We start from the raw sequence: 20,591 nt of genomic DNA on the forward strand, positions 1-20,591 counted from the left end.
TGTCCATGAATACGAATAAATAAGTCAAATATTTTGTGACTATAACGCAACTTGCTGTGAGATTGGGTTGGCAGTTTTCCTTATTACGATGGTTGTAATGAAATTGGTAAAAAAAGAGAAACATGGGCAATATTTTACTACAGTACCACAGTTTTTGCCAGCATACACTTGTTGGGTGATTTTTTTGCGTATTGACCTTCATAAAACCTTCATATTTACCATAATAATTGTGTTTGCGGCATGACTACAGCAACTACAGGTTAAACAGCGGCTTTGCATTATTATAGATATCTCAATGCAGCTGGTTTCTGAGAAATATGTCATTCATTTTAAATCTCTGCCTGAACACTTTTATAAACTATTCACTAGTTCGCCTGTGCATTCAGTCCTAATGACTACAGTAAATAAACTTAGCTTGCTGTCCTCGAAGGGAGCTCTGTACCTGAGCTCTGAACTTTCAGAGAAAGCGCACCTAAGGCCGAGACCCCAAGTTCAACCCCCAAGCGCAATAGAACTGCACAAAGGAAGAAAAAGAGCGGTGAAGGAGGAGATGGGAAGGAGAAGGGATGCAGGAAGAATTGCACCTGGATGCAGAGGTCTGGAGGCTGCATTATATACGCTCACAATGATGATTGACAGGCCTGAATGTTTAGGCTCCTACGTTTAGAACTGCAAAAACTGCATGTCACAGTTACACTGTCAGAAGAAAATGGTCAGAAAATGGCCCATGGCTGTCACTGTGGTGGTACCCTTTCAAAACGTACAACTTTGCACCTAAAGAGTTCATATTAGTACATCAGAGGTACATATTGGTAGCAAATGTATACCTATTCCTACCTAAATGGTATTAGGACCTTTTTGATGGTAGTGTCCGAGTGACAGCATGAGACAGACAGTGTATAAGTAGATTCCATTTCTTCATTAATATATTTAGCACAAATCTGTGATTCATGATTTTACATTTCCTTTGGTATGTAGGTTTGCATTAGTACATGTTAACGATATGGGGAACAAACCCCAAAGTAAACGATGACGCGAGTTATCGTCGTCAACATAAATCTCTTTTCTTGGACTACAACAAACACATTGATTGTAGGCAACAGTTTACTTCCTGGGATTGGTGATGTAGACAAGACCGACATTATCATAATTTCCCCCGCTTTCGGACTCACCCTGTAAGTTAACTCCTGTTACTGTGGGTTCACACCAGCCGCGTTTTAGGCATCAAATTTGCGTCTACCGCGTCTAGTTTGCCACTTGAACATTTGCCACGCGTGAAATTCTAGTCATCGAGACAATCACACGGAAATTCGCGTCATGGGAGGGCCTTCCATAGGCTTTTGCGACTTCGCTCACTTTCTGTAATCACGTCACTACTAGAGAAAGCTCCTGATTGGTTAACGCGGCACGTTTTTCCGCCAAAGTTCACATTTTCCAACTCGCGTGTTTCCCGCGGCAACGCTCAATTCGCGCCATTCGCGCGTCTTGGCGAAATCACATCTATCGCGCCGCGCTAAATGCCTCATTCACGCCGCAAGACCTCCAGACACGCGTCAGTGTGTCTTTACATTGACTTAACATTGAAATCACTCCTGCTTGACGCTTCTACCGTGGCTGGTTTGAACGCAGCATAAGCATTGCATTGTGAGCAAATCTTTCAAATATGGTAAGGAGAGTTACATTTCCTGCTGATGTCAGAGGTACAGTATTCAGGCCAATCACAACGTACAGATTAGCTGGCCAATCAGCGCAGAGCTTTTCAAATCCGTGCATTTTTAGGAAGAGAGTGAAATCGGGAGCTACAAAAATGTACGGTATGTAGACAATAATGTGTTTTTTGAACCATAAACCAAGCGAACACATTGTATTATACCAAATACACAATATTACGTTGTTTTTAAGCAATAAAATAGGTGCACTTTAACATGTCATTTAAACTTAGATTGTACTTACTGTAAAAATCTAAGAAAGCAAAAACTTTTTTTGAGTATATGAATCAACATCTGAGCTCACAGTGTGTGTTACACTGTTACTACAGTAAATAATGGTGCAATTTTGTACGTGCAAGCATAAAAAAATCCAGATTTGAAGCTGCCATATAGTCGCTCTACATACTGCAGATGAGATGTGGAATGACTAAACAAGACAATAACAGCCAGTGGGGTGTCATACTAACAAACTCATCAACAGGACCGGACCACCGTAATTTACAGTGCTGAGCCAGTGGAAATGTGTGTGTGTGTGTGTATCTACGTGCATATTAGTGCGACAATGGCACAAGCCACCTCTCAAAGCTGTTAGGGGCTTTTCTTCCCCACCTCATAAAGTAAGACATTAATTCAGTATTAATTATACAACACGTCAAACTACATCTCAGTCCCGGCTCCCCCGGAGTCTCTCGAGCGTTCTTAATGACAGTAATTACCACTCATAAAAAGACCCATCTAAAATTAACATTTCTACTCCGCCCTGATAGAGAAAATGTAAATAGCAGTGAAGTACAGATGTTATGATTAGGTCCAAATTGCACATCGTTCTTTTGTTTCCGTGTGTGTCGGACAGAACACTGGCATCTTGACAAAAGCACCACAGGCCAAATTTCTCAAAAGAAGGGGAATGTGGACCACTTCAGGAGAAACCTGTTTAACATTTAGATTGTTTCTCCTAATGGGGGGTGGCGGACAAGATATTTGTGTCTTTGTGGGTGTGTGTGTGTGAGGATAGATTCATTTCTGTACACCTGCGATGTGTACAATGAAAATGAAAGAGAAGACAATGTGTCCACTAAAGAGAGATTTGTGTGCATATTCTCTGTATAGATGTGACATCGCTTGACATTATCTCTTTCTTTGTGTATGACTTTCATTACACCACAGTATAGGTGAGACGTGTGGTTTGTTTATCTGTTTTTGTAGCTCAACTGGTAGAGGACAGAATTAGCAATGCAAAGGTCAGGGTTCATCCCCAGGTCATGGTTCATTACACAAACTGGTAAAACAGCCTTGAAGATGCTATGAGTCACTTATAAAAGCAAATTACAAATGTACAGTGTAAATGTAAAGGTTCATTTAGCATCTACTATAGCATATAGTCTGTAGCTTTCAAACCCTAAAAGGGCTTCAGATGCCACCTGTTTTTAATAATAATACAAAAATGTCAAATTTTACACATTTTGTTACACCGTATGTAATACACTCACCTAAAGGATTATTAGGAACACCATACGAATACTGTGTTTGACTCCCTTTTGCCTTCAGAACTGCCTTAATTCTACATGGCATTGATTCAACAAGGTGCTGAAAGCATTCTTTAGAAATGTTGGCTCATATTGATAGTATAGCATCTTGCAGTTGATAGAGATTTGTGGGATGCACATCCAGGGCACGAAGCTCCCGTTCCACCACATCCCAAAGATGCTCTATTGGGTTGAGATCTGGTGACTGTGGGGGCCATTTTAGTACAGTGAACTCATTGTCGTGTTCAAGAAACCAATTTGAAATGATTCAAGCTTTGTGATATGGTTCATTATCCTGCTGAGAGTAACCATCAGAGGATAGGTACATGGTGGTCATAAAGGGATGGACATGGTCAGAAACAATGCTCAGGTAGGCCGTGGCATTTAAGTGATGCCCAGCTGGCACTAAGGGGCCTAAAGTGTGCCAAGAAACATCCCCCACACCATTACACCAACACCACCAGCCTGCAGAGTGGTAACAAGGCATGATGGATCCATGTTCTCATTCTGTTTACGCCAAATTCTGACTCTACAATTTGAATGTCTGAACAGAAATCGATACTCATCAGACCAGGCAACAATTTTCCAGTCTTCAACTGTCCGATTTTGGTGAGCTCGTGCAAATTGTAGCCTCTTTTTCCTATTTGTAGTGAAGATGAGTGGTACCCGGTGTGGTCTTTTGCTGTTGTAGCCCATCCGCCTCAAGGTTGTGCGTGTTGTGGCTTCACAAATGCTTTGCTGCATACCTCAATTGTAACGAGTGGTTATTTCAGTCAAAGTTGATGTTCTATCAGCTTGAATCAGTCGGCCCATTCTTCTCTGACCTCTAGCATCAACAAGGCATTTTCCCACAGGACTGCCGCATACTGGATGTTTTTCCCTTTTCACACCATTTTATGTAAACCCTAGAAATGGTTGTGCGTGAAAATCTCAGTAACTGGGCAGATTGTGAAATACTCACAAATACCAACAACCATGCAACGCTCAAAATTGCTTAAATCACCTTTCTTTCCCATTCTGACATTCAGTTTGGAGTTCAGGAGATTGTCTTGACCAGGACCACACCGCTAAATGCATTGAGCAACTGCCATGTAATTGGTTGATTAGATAATTGCATTAATGAGAAATTGAACAGGTGTTCCTAATAATCCTTTAGGTGAGTTTTTTTTCAGTTCAATGTTTTTCCTTACCATTATCGTGGTAATATAATGTGTCTGGTAAAAAAATAATTGCATAAAACACTAAATAGAGACGTTTGCCAACATGAGATTTATATAAACAATAGAGTTTAAATGACCAGATTTTATGAAAATTTGGGTATAGATATTTATTGTATTCTTCTCAAATGTTTGGCAGTCTCACTTACACTGATGTTTAATAAATATGAATGTGCTAATATGATATGATTTGATAAAGCTACAGCAAATCACTTTCCCTTCTGCAACCAAATTCACTCCTGTGTAAACCCCAATAAGTGGCTTTCTGTACTCACTACAACAAGACATGGAGAGAAAAAGAGAGAGAGAGAAAGAGAGACATATAAGAATCAAAAGAGAGATTAAAGAAAGGCGATTAAGAGAAAAGGAAACACACACAGTGTTCACTATAGTGTGTGAATTACGGCTATGACGCATACAGAGTGACTTAAGAGCACCTCGCTCTTATGTATGTCAAAGGCGGGCAAAGCTCTTTTGTTAATATATTCCATATTTTTCACAACTGTGCCACACGCGCACATTAATGCTATAAGATAAGCAAGGCGTTTCTTCTCAAAGTGTTCCCAGACTCCCTGTAGAGACAGAAAGCTTCAGTAGCAACAGTCTAATGAGATTTCAACGGTGTAAAATAAAGGTAATCTATATATCCATCAATCTGAATGCCACTGCAAGGCACGATTAGTCAGATTTATTCATAAGCACAAACATCAACACAAGATCCAGACAAAATCCAAGAGTTTGAGGACATTGGTCAGGAGGGTGGCTAAAGAGTGATTGTACATTATGAAAATATATATGATGTACAGTACTGTTAAGATTTGTTGTTTTTGAAATTGTATAGTGATCATATATAATTTCTCAGTCTCTTTATTAAAATACAATCAGAAAATACAGGAAATGTGAATGTAGTATTAAAAACAGTATAAAATTATTAGCTGAACTGTCAAGTTTTTAGGGTAAACTCTCCTTCCACCTAAGCAATAGCAGTGCAGGATCTCTGAAATATAAATGAAATGAAATTAAATCCTAATTTCTAATTCTAATCGAATGACTTTCGGACTTATTAGGAACACCATACTAATACTTTGTTTGGCCTTCTTTTGCCTTCAGAACTGTCTTAATTATACGTGGCATTGATTTAACAAGGTGCTGAAAGCATTCTTTAGAAATGTTGGCCCATATTGATAGGATAGCATCTTGCAGTTGATGGAGATTTGTGGGATGCACATCGAGGAAACGAAGCTCCAGTTCCACCACATCCCAAAGATGCTCTATTGGGTTGAGATCTGGTGACTGTGGGGGCCATTTTAGTACAGTGAACTCATTGTCATGTTCATGATACCAATTTAAAATGATTCGAGCTTTGTGACATGGTGCATTATCCTGCTGGAAGTAGCCATCAGAGGATGGGTACATGGTGGTCATAAAGGGATGGACATGGTCAGAAACAATGCTCAGGTAGGCCGTGGCATTTAAACGATGCCCAATTGACACTAAGGGGCCTAAAGTGTGGCAAGAAAACTCCCCCACACCATTACACCACCATCACCACCAGCCTGCACAGTAGTAACAAGGCATGATGGATCCATGTTCTGACTCTACCATCTAAATGTCTCAACAGAAATCGAGACTCATCAGACCAGGCAACATTTTTCCAGTCTTCAACTGTCCAATTTTGGTGAGCTTGTGCAAATTGTAGCCTCTTTTTCCTATTTGTAGTGGAGATGAGTGGTACCTGGTTGGGTCTTCTGCTTTTGTAGCCCATCCGCCTCAAGGTTGTGAGTGTTGTGGCTTCACAAATGCTTTGCTGCATACCTCGGTTGTAACGAGTGGTTATTTCAGTCAAAGTTGCTCTTCTATCAGCTTGAATTAGTCGGTCCATTCTCCTCTGATCTCTAGCATCAACAGGGCATTTTTGCCCACAGCACTGCCGCATACTGGATGTTTTTCCCTTTTCACACCATTCTTTGTAACCCCTAGAAATGGTTGTGCATGAAAGTCCCAGTAACTGAGCAGATTGTGAAATACTCAGACCCGCCCGTCTGGCGCCAACAACCATGCCACGCTCAAAATGGCTTAAATCACCTTTCTTTCCCATTCTGACATTCAGTTTGGAGTTCAGGAGATTGTCTTGACCAGGACCACACCCCTAAATGCACTGAAGCAACTGTCATTTGATTGGTTGATTAGCTAATTGCATTCATGAGAAATTAAACAGGTGTTCCTAATAATCCTTTAGGTGAGTATAAATGTAAACATCACCTGCATATAAGATATCATGCAAAAATGTGTCTTAGACTTAAATCCATGAGATCCACCACAACTACTGCAGTGAAGTAAAACGCAAGTGAACATCAAAGTGAACCTTAGTAAACATTCAAATGTTTGGCTTACAAAGAAGATGAAGATCCACAGGATAACAGGAATCTTAGCATGCCACTTCTGAATCTCGGGATTGGCGCAGTATAGGTGTTAAATAGTGTTGAAGCGCTTTGTGAAGTTAAGCACTTTTAGATGGCTGTTTGCTCCCTAAACCACTCAATCCCTCTCTGTCTCTCTCTCACCCGCGCACTTTCATCCACCACTGCCTTTATGCATATTAAACCTCTTTTACACGGAAGATGTCAACAATGCAGATGCTAGCTGTCTTGTAAATCAGGCTCCTTGCTTTTCCCCCTGTGACACACATACGCACGCAAACACAAACGGATCCAGAAGTGATTTGTGTCAATTTCCTTTTCCTCGGATTCAATGGTCCCACATCTGCATGGATTAGAGACAGACACACGCAGAATGGAAGGGATGTCGCTCAAGCGCTGAAATAAAGACACATCTGTTGTATGATGTGTCAAGCACTGGTGCTCAGGGGATCAGGGATTAAACGCCAGCTATTGACACCGCATGGCCCAAAATGGGGAGGTCTCCACGTTCACTAGAGATGCGGGTTCAAGAATTATTCTAATCCGAAACATGGAGATAGAAAAGAGTGAAGAAAGTAATAAGATTTAAACTGGAGATGAATGCATGAGTATGTGAAGGGTCTGTAGCTTCTGATCGCTTCCTAGAATCGTAACAATGCATGATGACTAAGTGCACGTGGACACTAAAGCAACTATCAGGATTAATGTGCTGTATGTTTTTATTTACTTTATCATTGCCTGGTGAAACTACATGTCTGCTTATGTTCAGCATTAAAATATGAAACTAAATAAGAGACACCAGGCCCCATCAAGCGCTGGAGGGCTATAATCAACATGACTTAATGAATTAAAATATTGCCCACATGTATTGTTAAAGATAACATTAAACATTGATCTCTTTCGCAAATTAAAAGACTCTGCAGATGATGAATTAGTTAAATAGTTACATTTATAATGCTACGCTACTGAATTAAACATCTGCGTCTGACAAATAAGAAACACACTCGTCTTACAGTACAGTATGTACTTATGTGATTGCTCTCGTGGCGTAGTTACGTTTTAAAAACCCGAAGTGGACAGAGTGCACGCGATTCCTTACAGATAACACTAATGGATTCGTTAATTGCTCCGCTACCAGCAACGATTTTCATCCCGACCATCCTAATGCCTTAGTAACGGCACTCCAGTGATGAATAATTGGTGGGATGGAGAAACAGGACAAGAGATGCTTTAAAACAGGGCTATGGAAAGTAATTAAGCAAGCCCCTATACATGGTCCAAAATGCCCTTCACGACGGCGTGTTGTAGGGCTCTCTTCGTCACAGCCAATCATCTGCGGCGGATGGCATGTCCTTCCATCTTGAAACGTGTGGCCTTTTTAAATCAGAGCGGATGAGTGTTTTCAATCAGGGCCAGATGGTAAATACATTTCGGTAAAAGCTGATGTGTGATTGGAAGGGGGTGGGGGGTCCGTGTAACGCTGTGTCGCACTATACAATGGGGCAAAAGCGTGTGCTTGGCCTTCACAACTGTAGGGACACTAAAGAACGGCACGGTTGTTGTGCGTGACCGGGCCTTTTGTGGCGACGTCTTGAAGTGTAGGAGTGTGCGGGGCTAAAACTATCGCGGGGTTAGTTGTAACACGGACTGTTTACATTGTTGCACAAGGTTGAGCGTTTTGTTTTTCCGGTATTTTCTTCACGGTGCCAAAAGACGATCTCCCGCAAATTATTGAAAATGTATCATGTTTTTCCATAGAATTATTGATGAACGAGTGTTTTGGTGGCATTTAAGTAAATTTTTTCAACATATGTTTTTTTTTTTGGTTTCTAAGTTGGGTGTGTAAGATACCAAATCTAATGCTATCTCATATTAATCAGTTTCTTGTTGACTAAAACATAGCATCGTTTTGAAATATGTCTGCAGCTCTTAGCAACTTTTTTGGTAAGATTGAAAATATTTTCATCCAGCGGGGTTAATTGTAACGCTGTGTTACAACTAACCTCTCAGCACTTACAATATGAAAACCGCTAACGTTAGAGTAATTCTTGCAGTTGTTTTAAATAGGCTACACACGAATGATTGCTGGCTGCCAACAAAATAAATGTAACTGTCTTATCAAAAATTGTGTGTCAAATTTATTTTTGTTTATATCTTTAATATTGATTGAATAAAGTCAAGTGAAAGATCGAAATCGTAATGAAATAAATGGCTAAAATCAGACTTTGATGCTCATTATCTCAGAATTTGATTTTGAAACTTTAGTATGATTATTACAGACTGGGTGACATATATAAAAAAGTTTTGTCATAATTGTGCTGCTTTTTCTCAAATATTTAGACATTTATTTGTATCCATTTATAATTAAACTTTTGTTAGAAAAGGGCTGGATGAATGAATACAATGTGAATACAAGTCTATTATAGACAGATATATAAACAATATCCACTTCAAGTATATAGGGGTATTTCTCAGATTGAGGGCCAAATTGGGTTGCTGCAATTTTGAAAATTAAAATTCCAAATTTTACTAATTGGTATACATCAAATTATCAGTCCTTAAGTCAGGAGCGACGTTATGAGCTTGGTTGAGACCATAAGATAAGGGAATATATGATTTTTTGCCAATTCTTAACTATGTCAAGTAAATGTGTCTTTACCATCACATCATCGAATTCAATAATATCTTGAACTTTACTTGCAAGATGAATTATAGTCATTTACGTATCTACATTTCTGATTCATCAATCTACCCCGGCTTGAACTAGGCTCATTTAAGTGAATGCCATATATCAAAACTTTTTAGTAGTGATCATTTAGACTGTCCAACATTGTTAGAAATGTATAATTGTAGGATGCTTTTGTTATTTATACATAATTTATTGGCAAATTATGTATTGTGCTGGTAATGACTGTGCTGGTAATGACATTTTTGTCAAAAAAACTAGCCCTGCTAGCTAAGATGATGACTAAGCAAGTGTAGCTAGCTTTCTACATGTAATGTACACCATTTTATCTATTAAAGTGATAAAAATATTTCAAAAATGTTTAAAAATACAGAAATACAACACATATGGTAATGACGCATAATAAGTGTACATGCCCAACACAAAGAATAAAGAGTAGATTTACTTACTTTCCTGGACATCAAGGCATCAGTCTTGCAGCTTAAAATCCATGTGCTCCACTATGGCATTAGGTTACCATGGCTACCAAATAAACTTTTGAAGAAAAACAGTGGGAAAGTCCCTTTATGCAGAGCATGTTGGTAATGACAGCTAAACCATGGGACAGGTAGAAATTACGCAAAATAAAGTACAAAATGCATATATCTGCTTAATCTGTACATGTAGTTTATTAGTTCAAGTAACATTTAATATATTTTTTTGTTAATTTGTGATAAATAATGTTTGAAATATGGCACGACACGTGAAAACTGGTGAAGGCCAACACCAAAACACTGATATTGTACCACAAAACACCAATAAAATGTAATAAAATTATTAGTAGGAGCAGCCATAAAAAAGTCCAGGCTTGTTTTTGTTTATACTTATTAATGGTGCTAAAATGTATTAGATTTTATTCGTTTTTAATAAAATTACACTCTGGAGAAATAAATAGGCCCGAATTCTGGGAAATACCCATAGACAAAATGGTACTGAAATATTTGCCTGCAAACTTAATTTTTAGCAAGTGTTACAACTAACCCCCTGCCTGTTACAGTTAACCCCACCTATGGGGTAAGTTGTAACATTTGCACTTCTGTCACGTTTGTTGTAATTGTCCAAGAATGGTAAGTACTAGAAACAAACTTCGAATGTTCATTTGTAGCAGAGATGTGTGTGTTGCTTGTGTAAAAATAGAAATAATCAAACTCAAATTTTTTTGAATGATTGAGGCAAAACCAAAAAGCATTCTCCGCTAGTTATAAACATTGAAACAATTACCGGATTTAGTTTTTAATGTTGGTAGTAGTACAAAAGACACTAGACTTACATACAAAGACACTGCTGCAAACTTAAACTCAGAAATGCCCAAATCAAGACCAGAATTGAGTTGACCATGACACCTCCGAATAATGACGACACCATGAATGTGTGTCTGTAGGAGAGGCAGAATCATGTAAGAGGTGAGGAGGAAAGATAAGAACAGATGAAGGACACTTGTACATATGTACCTAAGTGTTGCAACATCTGCGTGGACTACAGCTGCCACTGAAGGTCAGTGAAGATTTGCTTTAGTTATCTTAGCGCAGTTCATCACAGTTTTCTTCAGCTTCACCGCCAATGACGTATCCTCTCCATCACTGTATCGCAGACCCTAATCAGGCAAACGCAGTGGACGGTTGCAGAGTGCAGTTGCATGCTGGGAAATAAAGAACAAATAGGCAGCTTTTCAATATACTAACACCTCATTTTACACTAAATAACATCCCAATTGTTAATATTTTACTTGTATTAAAGTTCTCATTGGAACCTGGCATTTAGTCTTTATGTGTGACTTGTTTCCATAGCTACATGGTACAGTAGATAAAGCTGAAGTATGTAATTTTCAATCATTTCTCTTTATTCACTGAATGTGCAGAGGAAATTACAAGTGAAACATTTGTGACCCTGCCTGTAAAACCCAGCTAAAGTCATTTTTGTGATTTATTGTTTTCTACGTAAAATCACCCTACATAAGAACATTCTGTGAGAATATAACCTTGATATCTTTAATACTGACCGATTTAAATCAATGACTGGATCAAACTTTGATGTTAATAATCTTATAATTACTTGATGAGACTTTAACCTGAATTTCACAGTTGGGGTCACATTTGTACTGTAGTTTAAAAATCAGAGAGTAATCGCATTAAATCAGTGCTGTTTGGCAGAACAATGGCAGGAGGTTCTGTGTTGGAAACCATTTTGTCTCCATTTCTTTTTGGTGCCACTAATAGCAAAGAAATTACACACAGCAACTTGAATCATCAGAAACACAGAACATGCACCCCTATGTAAGCTGATTCGGTAGGAAAACTTCTTAGACGAGATTTAAATGATAGCACAGTCGCAACAGAAACAGAAACCGCAGTCGGAGCGTGTTTGCCAAGTATAACAAATTCTTCATCGGTTGAGAAATTGTTGCTTTAATTACAGACTGGAAGTAAAGATGTAAAAGGGCGTATAAACCGCTGACATTTAAAATGAAATAAAGCAAATATTATTGATATAACAAATGGCGAAAGGTAGAAATGAACCCGTGAACTCTTTGATCTCCATCTACTTTTATTTGATCTTAATAATACAAATTAATTAAATTCCTCCATTTCTGTAAGCTGAACAACAACATTGTGTTTTTATAATCACAACATAGCTAAATAAAGTCCTTTGTGATTTGTCTCTTGATTAGACTCGATCAGCTCACATCACAGACCCCTCTGCATCATCTGCCGCTCACCTGACAGACTGGAAACTATAAATTCTTGTGCCTTTAGTACAGGGTCACACAAAACAACTTATGCAATAGGTCTTCGTGTCTGAAGAGCTTACGCAGTGCTCTGGTGGTGGAGATAATCAGGTCTGTGTATGAGTGCGAGTATGCATTGCTTGCTGTTGTCGAAACAGCAGGGAGTCACAGATTAGATGTAACAAGGTAAAGGGAACAGGGACTACTCTGTCATCCTGCTTCAAAGCAGGTACACAAAGTCATTTCCCTCTTTCATACAAAGTAGTCATTTCGCTGCCGTATTAAAACAAATGGCCTAAAAAGATAAGGTTTCATGCCTTAAAGGAACAGTACACCGAAAAAGCTACATTTATTTAAAGCTGCAATCTGTAACTTTGCCTCTGTATCGCCATCCCTGAAAATTGCAGGTTGCTTTACGTACTTATTACGTTTGCTGAATCAAAACTGACATTTTCAACAAAATCGGACTCAACAGCGTTTTGACTTCAGGCCGACATCAGGTTTTGATGTCAGGGCGATGTTGGGTTTGATGTTAACCTGACATTGTTTTAACTTTTTCCACACCAGCATTTTAAAAAAAAGTTGTCAGTCAGCGCCACCAATTGTTATGAGGTTCACAAATGTTTAATGCCTTACAGAAAACGTTCTTCTTTAAATATATAAACATACAATATATGAAAATGAAAGAACAGACCATCTGCCTTCATTTGTTCTCTATTATAAATATGGGTAGGTTTCTTCAAAAATAATAGCATTTTTGTAAAGGACTTTGTCATGACTGGTTTCTGGGGTGATGAAGTAAGGACGCATGTGCAAAGTTCTTGGATAAATAAATAACATTTAATAATGACACTGAAAATCAAACACGAGAAAACAAGACAACGGAATCAGGTGAGTAAAATTTGAACACTAAACAGAGACAGGAACAGACAGGGTTGGAGTGAAAATCATCCGGCACAGGCTGACGGAACAAAGGCGTATAAATACAAACACAATCAAACATACAACAGGTGTGGTGTGTTGGCGTAATTAGTCCATGAGAGTCCAGGTGAAACGGATAAGTGCAACACACAAAACATGTCACGGACTAGCCATGACAGACTTTTGATAGAGATCAGATTCAGAGCGATGATCAAAACATACACAGAGTTCTTACTGTTTGCCCCAAGGGTTTGCTTCCAGATTTTATAAGTTGGGTAAGAGCACCACCTGGTGGATAATAGCAGAAATACAGATTGCTAGAAAATTGTCAGACGTTGGGTTTTGACATTAGACCGACGTTGGGTTTTGACGTCAGACCAACGTTGGGTTTTGGCGCTAACCTGACATTGGGTTTTGACGTCACTCCGTTGTTTGGTTTTGACGTCAGCCCGTTGTTGGGTTTTGACGTCAGCCCGACGTCGGGTTTTGACCTTAACCCAATTTTCATTTCCAAACAATTTATCATATTTTCATCATATTTTACATTTTACAGCTACACAGTAAATTTGGGTTTTAACGTCAGTCCGACGTTGGGTTTTGACGTCAGACCGACGTTGGGTTTTGGCGCTAACCTGACATTGGGTTTTGACGTCAGTCCAACGTTGGGTTTTGAGGTCTGACCAATGTTGGGTTTTGATGTCAACCTGACCCTGTGTTTGGACGTCAGACCGACGTTGTTTTAACGTCACTCCGGCATTTGGTTTTGACGTCAGCCCGACGTTGGGTTTTGACATCAAACCGACGTCGGGTTTTGATGTCAGGACGACGTCGGGTTTTGGCATTAACCCGATTTTCATTTCCAAACAAAATATTTATATTAAAAATTTCATATTCTCATCATATTTTACATTTTACAGCCACACGGTAAATTTGGGTTTTGACGTCGGTCCGACATTGGATTTAGTTGGGTTTTGATAGAAATAGTCTGAACAACTAGAATGCAGTATATTTTCCATTTTACAGACACACGATAAATCTGTGATTGATATAAATTTAAATTAACGTATTATTCACTGAAAATCTTAAACTGAATTCAGCTGTGGTCACCATTCATTTTCATTGTATGCAAAAAGTTTACATAGAAAAAAGAGAACCCCAATGTAACTCTGTTGTAAATTGTTATTTCTGTTGTGTTGGACAGACACACATTGGGGTTCTCTTTAAATTTCATGAATTAGCATCAAATAAGTAAAGAGCAGATACTGTCAGAAGTAGAGTTATACACAGCATACAGTACATACACTTTATAAACAGTCCTGTCTTTACTAGACTTTTTTTAATGCCTGTCTTTTGATATGAGCCCTACAGAGAGGAAAAGGTTTTTTAAATATCCTCACACTTCACACCACGGCCTCACATTGACATTGAAAAGCCCACAGCAAACACAAATGCAAGAGTGTCTGGATAATTAAAATATTACTTCTGCACATACTGACAAATGGCCTTCATTCTGCTGTGGTTTCACAAAAGCAGGCGGCAAAATATCTGTCTGGTGAAGGTAATTCTAAACTAATTCTGCAACACTCAAAATCCACTTAGAAGATATAGCAAGTAATGGCTTTGACCCTAGCAGATGAGGCTGTTTCGAAGCCAATTTCCTTCAGATTCATCAAGCTTGACCATTTCTCCAGCCATAATAATCCTCTGGCAGGTTGACTCCTACCATTGCAGGCAAGAGTAGAGAGAAGTTTAATGCTCCATTGGAAAACAGACACACAGGAACAAAGAAAACTCATGATCCAGGCATCATGTCTACATTCAACAGACCCTGTCTGTCCTCATCCTGACCACCAATTATCTTCAACTCATTCCAGCACTGACCTGACCTTGTGTAGGACAAACATTGTTTTTAGAAGTGAAATATTTTGATGATAAATGAATTCTGAACTCAACATATGATATTGTACATAGCTCAAATGGTAAAGCGCTGTGTTAGCACACTATTGGGTTTTAATCCCAGGGAACACACATACTGATAAAATGTACACCTGCATGTTTACAATGTACATATGTAATGTAAAATGTAACGTATAATGTGCAAAGTTTTTTGTATCATCAAACTCTAAATTCTGCTGTGTTATTTTTAACCCAATACTGGGTAAATATTGGGCAAAACACATGTTGGGTTATGAATGAACCTTTGCTGGGTTGTTGTTAACCCAATTATGAGTTGAAACAACCCAGCATAGGTTTATTTATTAATCCAACATTTACCCAGCATTGGGTTAAAAATAACACAGCAGAATTTCGAGTGTACCAGGTGTTTACTGATAGACAATTAAACCTAGCTGTGATTTCGGTACAGGGCAGGTGTAAGGTGAGGTTTTCCCTTAGACAGCCAGTAGGTATGTTCAAGTTCATGCAAAGCTGCCCAGACCGATCGGCAAGGTTTGCCTCTTGCAGTCGAGAGAGGAGTTAAAGACGGAGCCGTCAAGTTGGACACCTGTCGCCGTGTTTCCTTTACTTTATTGTGAATAAAGTTAATTAAATGGTTAATTTGTTAAAAAAACAAACCTTTTAATAAAAAGTTGCAACTGGAAACACCTTATATTGTATATGTTGGGGTTTGGCGTCGGTTTCTGACTTCGGATCAATGTCGGTTTCTAACATCGGATCGACAATGTGTTTTGACGTTGGCTCGACAGAGTGTTCTGACGTCAGATCAACATCGGGTTCTGACATCAGATCGACGTCAAGTTCTGATCAACGTCGGGTTCTGATGTCAAAGCGAAGTTGGATCGACGTCGTGTTTTGAACTGTGCACTCATGCTGTCAAGCCCAAAGGCAGTGTTATATAAGCAGTCCCTATGACTTGTGCACTGTACTACAAGTCTTTTAAAACTGTGTGTGCTAGCTAGACGTCAGACCGATGTTGGGTTTTGACGTCAGGGTAAGAGTAACATCAGGCCGGCGTTGGGTTTTGACCCTGGGCCGATGTTGGGTTTTGACATCAGATAAACGTTGGGTTTTGACGTCAGGCCGACTTTGGGTTTTGACGTCAGATTAACGTTTTGGTTCTGATGTCGAACCACCGTTGGGTTTTGACGCCGGGCCGGCATTGGGTTTTGACGTCTGGCCGACATTGGGTTTTGACGTCAGGTCGACTTTGGGTTTTGACTTCAGGCCGACTTTGGGTTTTGACGTCAGATTAACGTTGGGTTTTGACGTCAGGCCGACTTTGGGTTTTGACATCACATTAACGTTTGGTTCTGATGTCGAACCACCGTTGGGTTTTGACGCCGGGCCGGCGTTGGGTTTTGACGTCTGGCCGACATTGGGTTTTGACGTCAGGCCGACTTTGGGTTTTGACGTCAGATTAACGTTGGGTTTCGACGTCAGGCCAGCATTGGGTTTTGACGTCAGATTAATGTTTGGTTCTGATGTCGAACCACCGTTGGGTTTTGACGTCTGGCCGACATTGGGTTTTGACGTCAGGCAGACTTTGGGTTTTGACGTCAGATTAACGTTGGGTTTTGAAGTCTGGCCGACATTGGGTTTTGACGTCAGGCCGACTTTGGGTTTTGACGTCAGATTAATGTTGGGTTTCGACGTCAGGCCAGCATTGGGTTTTGACATCAGATTAATGTTTGGTTCTGATGTCGAACCACCGTTGGGTTTTGACGCCGGGACGGCGTTGGGTTTTGACGTCTGGCCGACATTGGGTTTTGACGTCAGATTAACATTGGGTATTTTAATTGCTACTTATACTGTATGCCCAAAAATAACGGTAAACATAAGCCTAAATTATTAAAATACCAATAGATTTTTTTTTTCTTCCGTTCATTTTTATAACATTACATGAAACAACATATTCAGGTATTTTAATGAGTTTTACCTGTTTTTAAACATAAATTTATAAAGTTTATTAGTGGAACTGAAGGTTGGATAAAACATGAAACACACATGATAGTTGTCATAAATAAGGTGACTAATCACGAAGAACTGTCTCGTCATCAGAATTCCACTTCGCCGGCTACTCTCAAAGCGCTCGCGGTAATTTAAAACCATACATCAAATTCACACGCCTCTGCGCAACGCTGCATAAAGTCAACACACCTTTTCTCTCAATGGCCACACCCATTCTGCCTGACCCCTCCTACAAACCACACCCACATGAACTTTCAGCTAGTTTTTAGTCTGAAGAAAGCCAGTGAATAAAAATAGATTGCGTTGGAAAAGTCAAAAGTCTTAAAGAAACATTGTTTTAAGTGAAGTTGCTAAAACAAGGCACATTTTATTTCCTTCCTAGTAACAAATCATAAAAATGAACTCAACTTAAGGCAGATTAAAGCTGTTCTCTAGTATGTTATTGGAACTTGAATCCTGGACAGATGAAGCATTTAGCCCAACTGCAAGTTAAATACCAGGGGCAACAAGTTAACATACATGTAAAAACTGTTTCTCTTCGACAGCCAAAAGCTTGTAGTGCTTATTAAAAAATTTCAATGAAGCTACAGTAGGGTGACAGGTAGTCTAATATTAATCCTTAATAAAAAGAATGATATAAAAGTTTATTACAGTAAAGTCAGTCTAAATTAAAACACTGGTCCCAGAGGTGAAGCTCGGATAGAAGAACATCTGCTCTCGTCTTGAGAGATTTGTGACATTAATATAAATGAATTTGAAAAATACGTTAGGAAAAAGTGAGAACATTGTTCTCATACCTAAGATTACGGGTCTGGCTATCGCTGTAATGTCTTCCCCTCTCTTTTTTTCCATTTCATCTTCCAGACCTCATTTGGAAAGCATGCGATGGTGGCGAGAAACGGGCTCGCTTGTGCGGACAGCAGGCTCGTTCACGGTAAATGTGTATTACCTTTAATGGAAGCCACTAATTAAAGTGTCTGAGGAAAGCAAAGAAGTGTGGCCTATTCCTGCTGCCATTAGATGAGCAATATTGCAGAAAATGCACGCGTACATTAAAACACATCAGTCTGCTGAGGCTGCATTTAGTGCATGCAGCAGTTGTGTTGCATTAAATCAGCATTATTACAAAGCGGCTTGGGTGCATTTGCATTTATCACCTGATGCAGAGTTGCACTTACTTCAAAAGTATATCAATCGTATTAAACCCGAATAATGCAATTAATTCATTAAACCATCTCGAATCTAAAAACCAGCATACGACGCATTCATTTAAAACCTTTTAAATTAGCCAAATTACCCAAACCAGTGCTGCAGTTGTTTTTATGTAATGGCCATACTGATAATGTCAATGGCCATTATTCGGTAAGGTAATGATGGCCATATAAGCCCCTGTTTTCAGCACAGTAATAGAGACCTGAAGGACACATAAATGCAGCATAGCGACCTGTGACACCAGAACACCAACCAGGAACTTGCCAATCATGTTTGCATTTAGTTGGCATCTCTCTTTGTCCCTCCCTCACTCCCCCAGCATCTAGATCGTCCCGCTCTGTGCCTCTCCGCCCGACTGTGCATTTCAAAATGATTTTTAATCGCTATCATTTCGGCGAGTGGGACCAATCAGAGTAAATGAAGATCAATAATGAGCCAATGGGCACGCTTTATTTGGTAGATGAGGTGAAAAAAAAACCAACGTGCTAATTTGACAGCTGATGCGCCAGGGTGGGCACTTAGAAGTAATGATGCCATCAGAGCAACAGAGAGAGAGAGAAAGAGAAAATAGACTGATACAAAACTGCTTCATTTCACACAGGTAGGAAGAGGCGAGAAATGTACTCCTTAAAATTCTTTTGACATTTTAATGTTACGAATCCACACACACACACCTCATCAAGCCGTTACACGTAATGAGGCGATGCACGGGAAGGGTGACATGAATGGAAATGATCATGTTTAAAATGATGTGCATTACCCGACGTTTAGCATGACTGTTTATTACAGGACAATAGCTACACACCAGCCTAAAAGCGCACTCAGTATGGAGAACCCCCTGCTCCTCTCACCCTTCTATGTGTTTAAAGTATTCCCACGAAATGTGTGTGTATGTGTGTGTGTGTTGAAGAGTGAGAGAGATACAGAGCTGAGAGCGCTCCGGGTCTGTATTGATCCGCAGGCGGATCAGTATCCTTTTCCCACTGCGGTCACTGAATAGGACAAAAGTTCAATACAAAAAAATCGGCTGCTCATCCAGTTCTCACAAAAGCAATTTGTAATATGGATTTATCCCGGCTGTCGACAAAGCCAGCTGCTGTTTTTACTATTTAAAAGCTTTGATCGGATAACCGGAGATGCTTCATCTTTTTTAAGTGTTGGACGGCGTGATTCATTTGCAATGTAGGTGTCAATTTCATTTCAAATAAACACAGTTATGGATTGCCAGAAATAAAAGAGGATTGAATGCATTTCCACGGGCGTTTGCGTGGACACCCACAGTGGTGTCGAATCTACAAGAGCTTAATCCAGAGCTGCCTTGGCGTTAATGATTATTTTTAAAACGTTAAGAGGCGATTTCCCAAACAGGGTTTAGATCAAGCCAGGACTAGGCCTTAGTTATATTAAGTAGTTTCTACAAGCGCACCTTACAAAAGGCATTACTGGTGTGCATCATCAAAAAAATGCCACTGATATATGTTAAGATATTGCAAGCTGTTTAGAATTGAAAATAGGCTCGTTTTGCAGCTCCCCTAAAGTTGAACATTTGATTTTTACCGTTTCGGAATCCATTCAGCCGATCTCCGAGTCTGGCCGTACCACTTTTAGCATAGCTTAGCATAATCCATTGAATCTTATTAGACCATTAGCATTGCGCTAAAAATGACCAAAGAGTTTTGATATTTTTTCTTTATAAAATAATATGAAGCAGTGCACAAAAATAGTCCCCTGCTATAAAAAATTACCAAGGGGACTATTTTCGAGCACTGCGTAATATCATTCCGCCTGCTGCAGCCATGTTAAGGCAGCAAATCCTTGATTATTACGGCAGAATGAAGGTATAGTTAGTAGCCATATCGGCTGAGAAAATCGCAACTTTTAATTTTGCGCCGGTCTTAGCACACGATGTAACTATTAAAGAATCAAGTTTTAAATAGTAAAAATATCGAAACTCTTTGGTTATTTTTGAGCGCGATGCTAATGGTCTAATCAGATTCAATGGATTATGCTAAGCTATGCTAAAAGTGGTACCGCCAGACCAGGAGATCGGATGAATGGATTCCAAAACGCTAAAAATCAAATGTTTAACTTTAGGGGAGCTGAAAAATGAGCATATTTTCACAAAAAAGGCAAGTGTCCCTTTAAGCCATGTATAGGAAACCACCCCTAAAGTTCACGGCCAGGCGATATATTTTCTTTAACAGAATTC

At 39.4% G+C, this 20,591-nt stretch overlaps 1 long non-coding RNA gene across 2 annotated transcripts in view; it reads right to left on the reverse strand.

The window, feature by feature from the left end:
* Positions 1 to 10,556: 10,556 nt before the first annotated feature.
* Positions 10,557 to 20,591, reverse strand: part of LOC129426404 (uncharacterized) — a 28,304-nt gene continuing 18,269 nt past the window's right edge. The window contains exons 5-6 of one of the 2 annotated variants that reach the window (XR_012368151.1): positions 11,049 to 11,236; positions 10,557 to 10,972 (exon numbers count right to left, since the gene is read on the reverse strand). This is a non-coding gene — a long non-coding RNA (uncharacterized lncRNA). Of the gene's footprint in view, positions 11,237 to 20,591 lie in introns of both variants that reach the window. The other variant, XR_012368150.1, reaches the window with a different exon arrangement.

The sequence above is a fragment of the Misgurnus anguillicaudatus genome, chromosome 25, assembly GCF_027580225.2.
Source record: "Misgurnus anguillicaudatus chromosome 25, ASM2758022v2, whole genome shotgun sequence".
Taxonomy (NCBI): domain Eukaryota; kingdom Metazoa; phylum Chordata; class Actinopteri; order Cypriniformes; family Cobitidae; genus Misgurnus; species Misgurnus anguillicaudatus.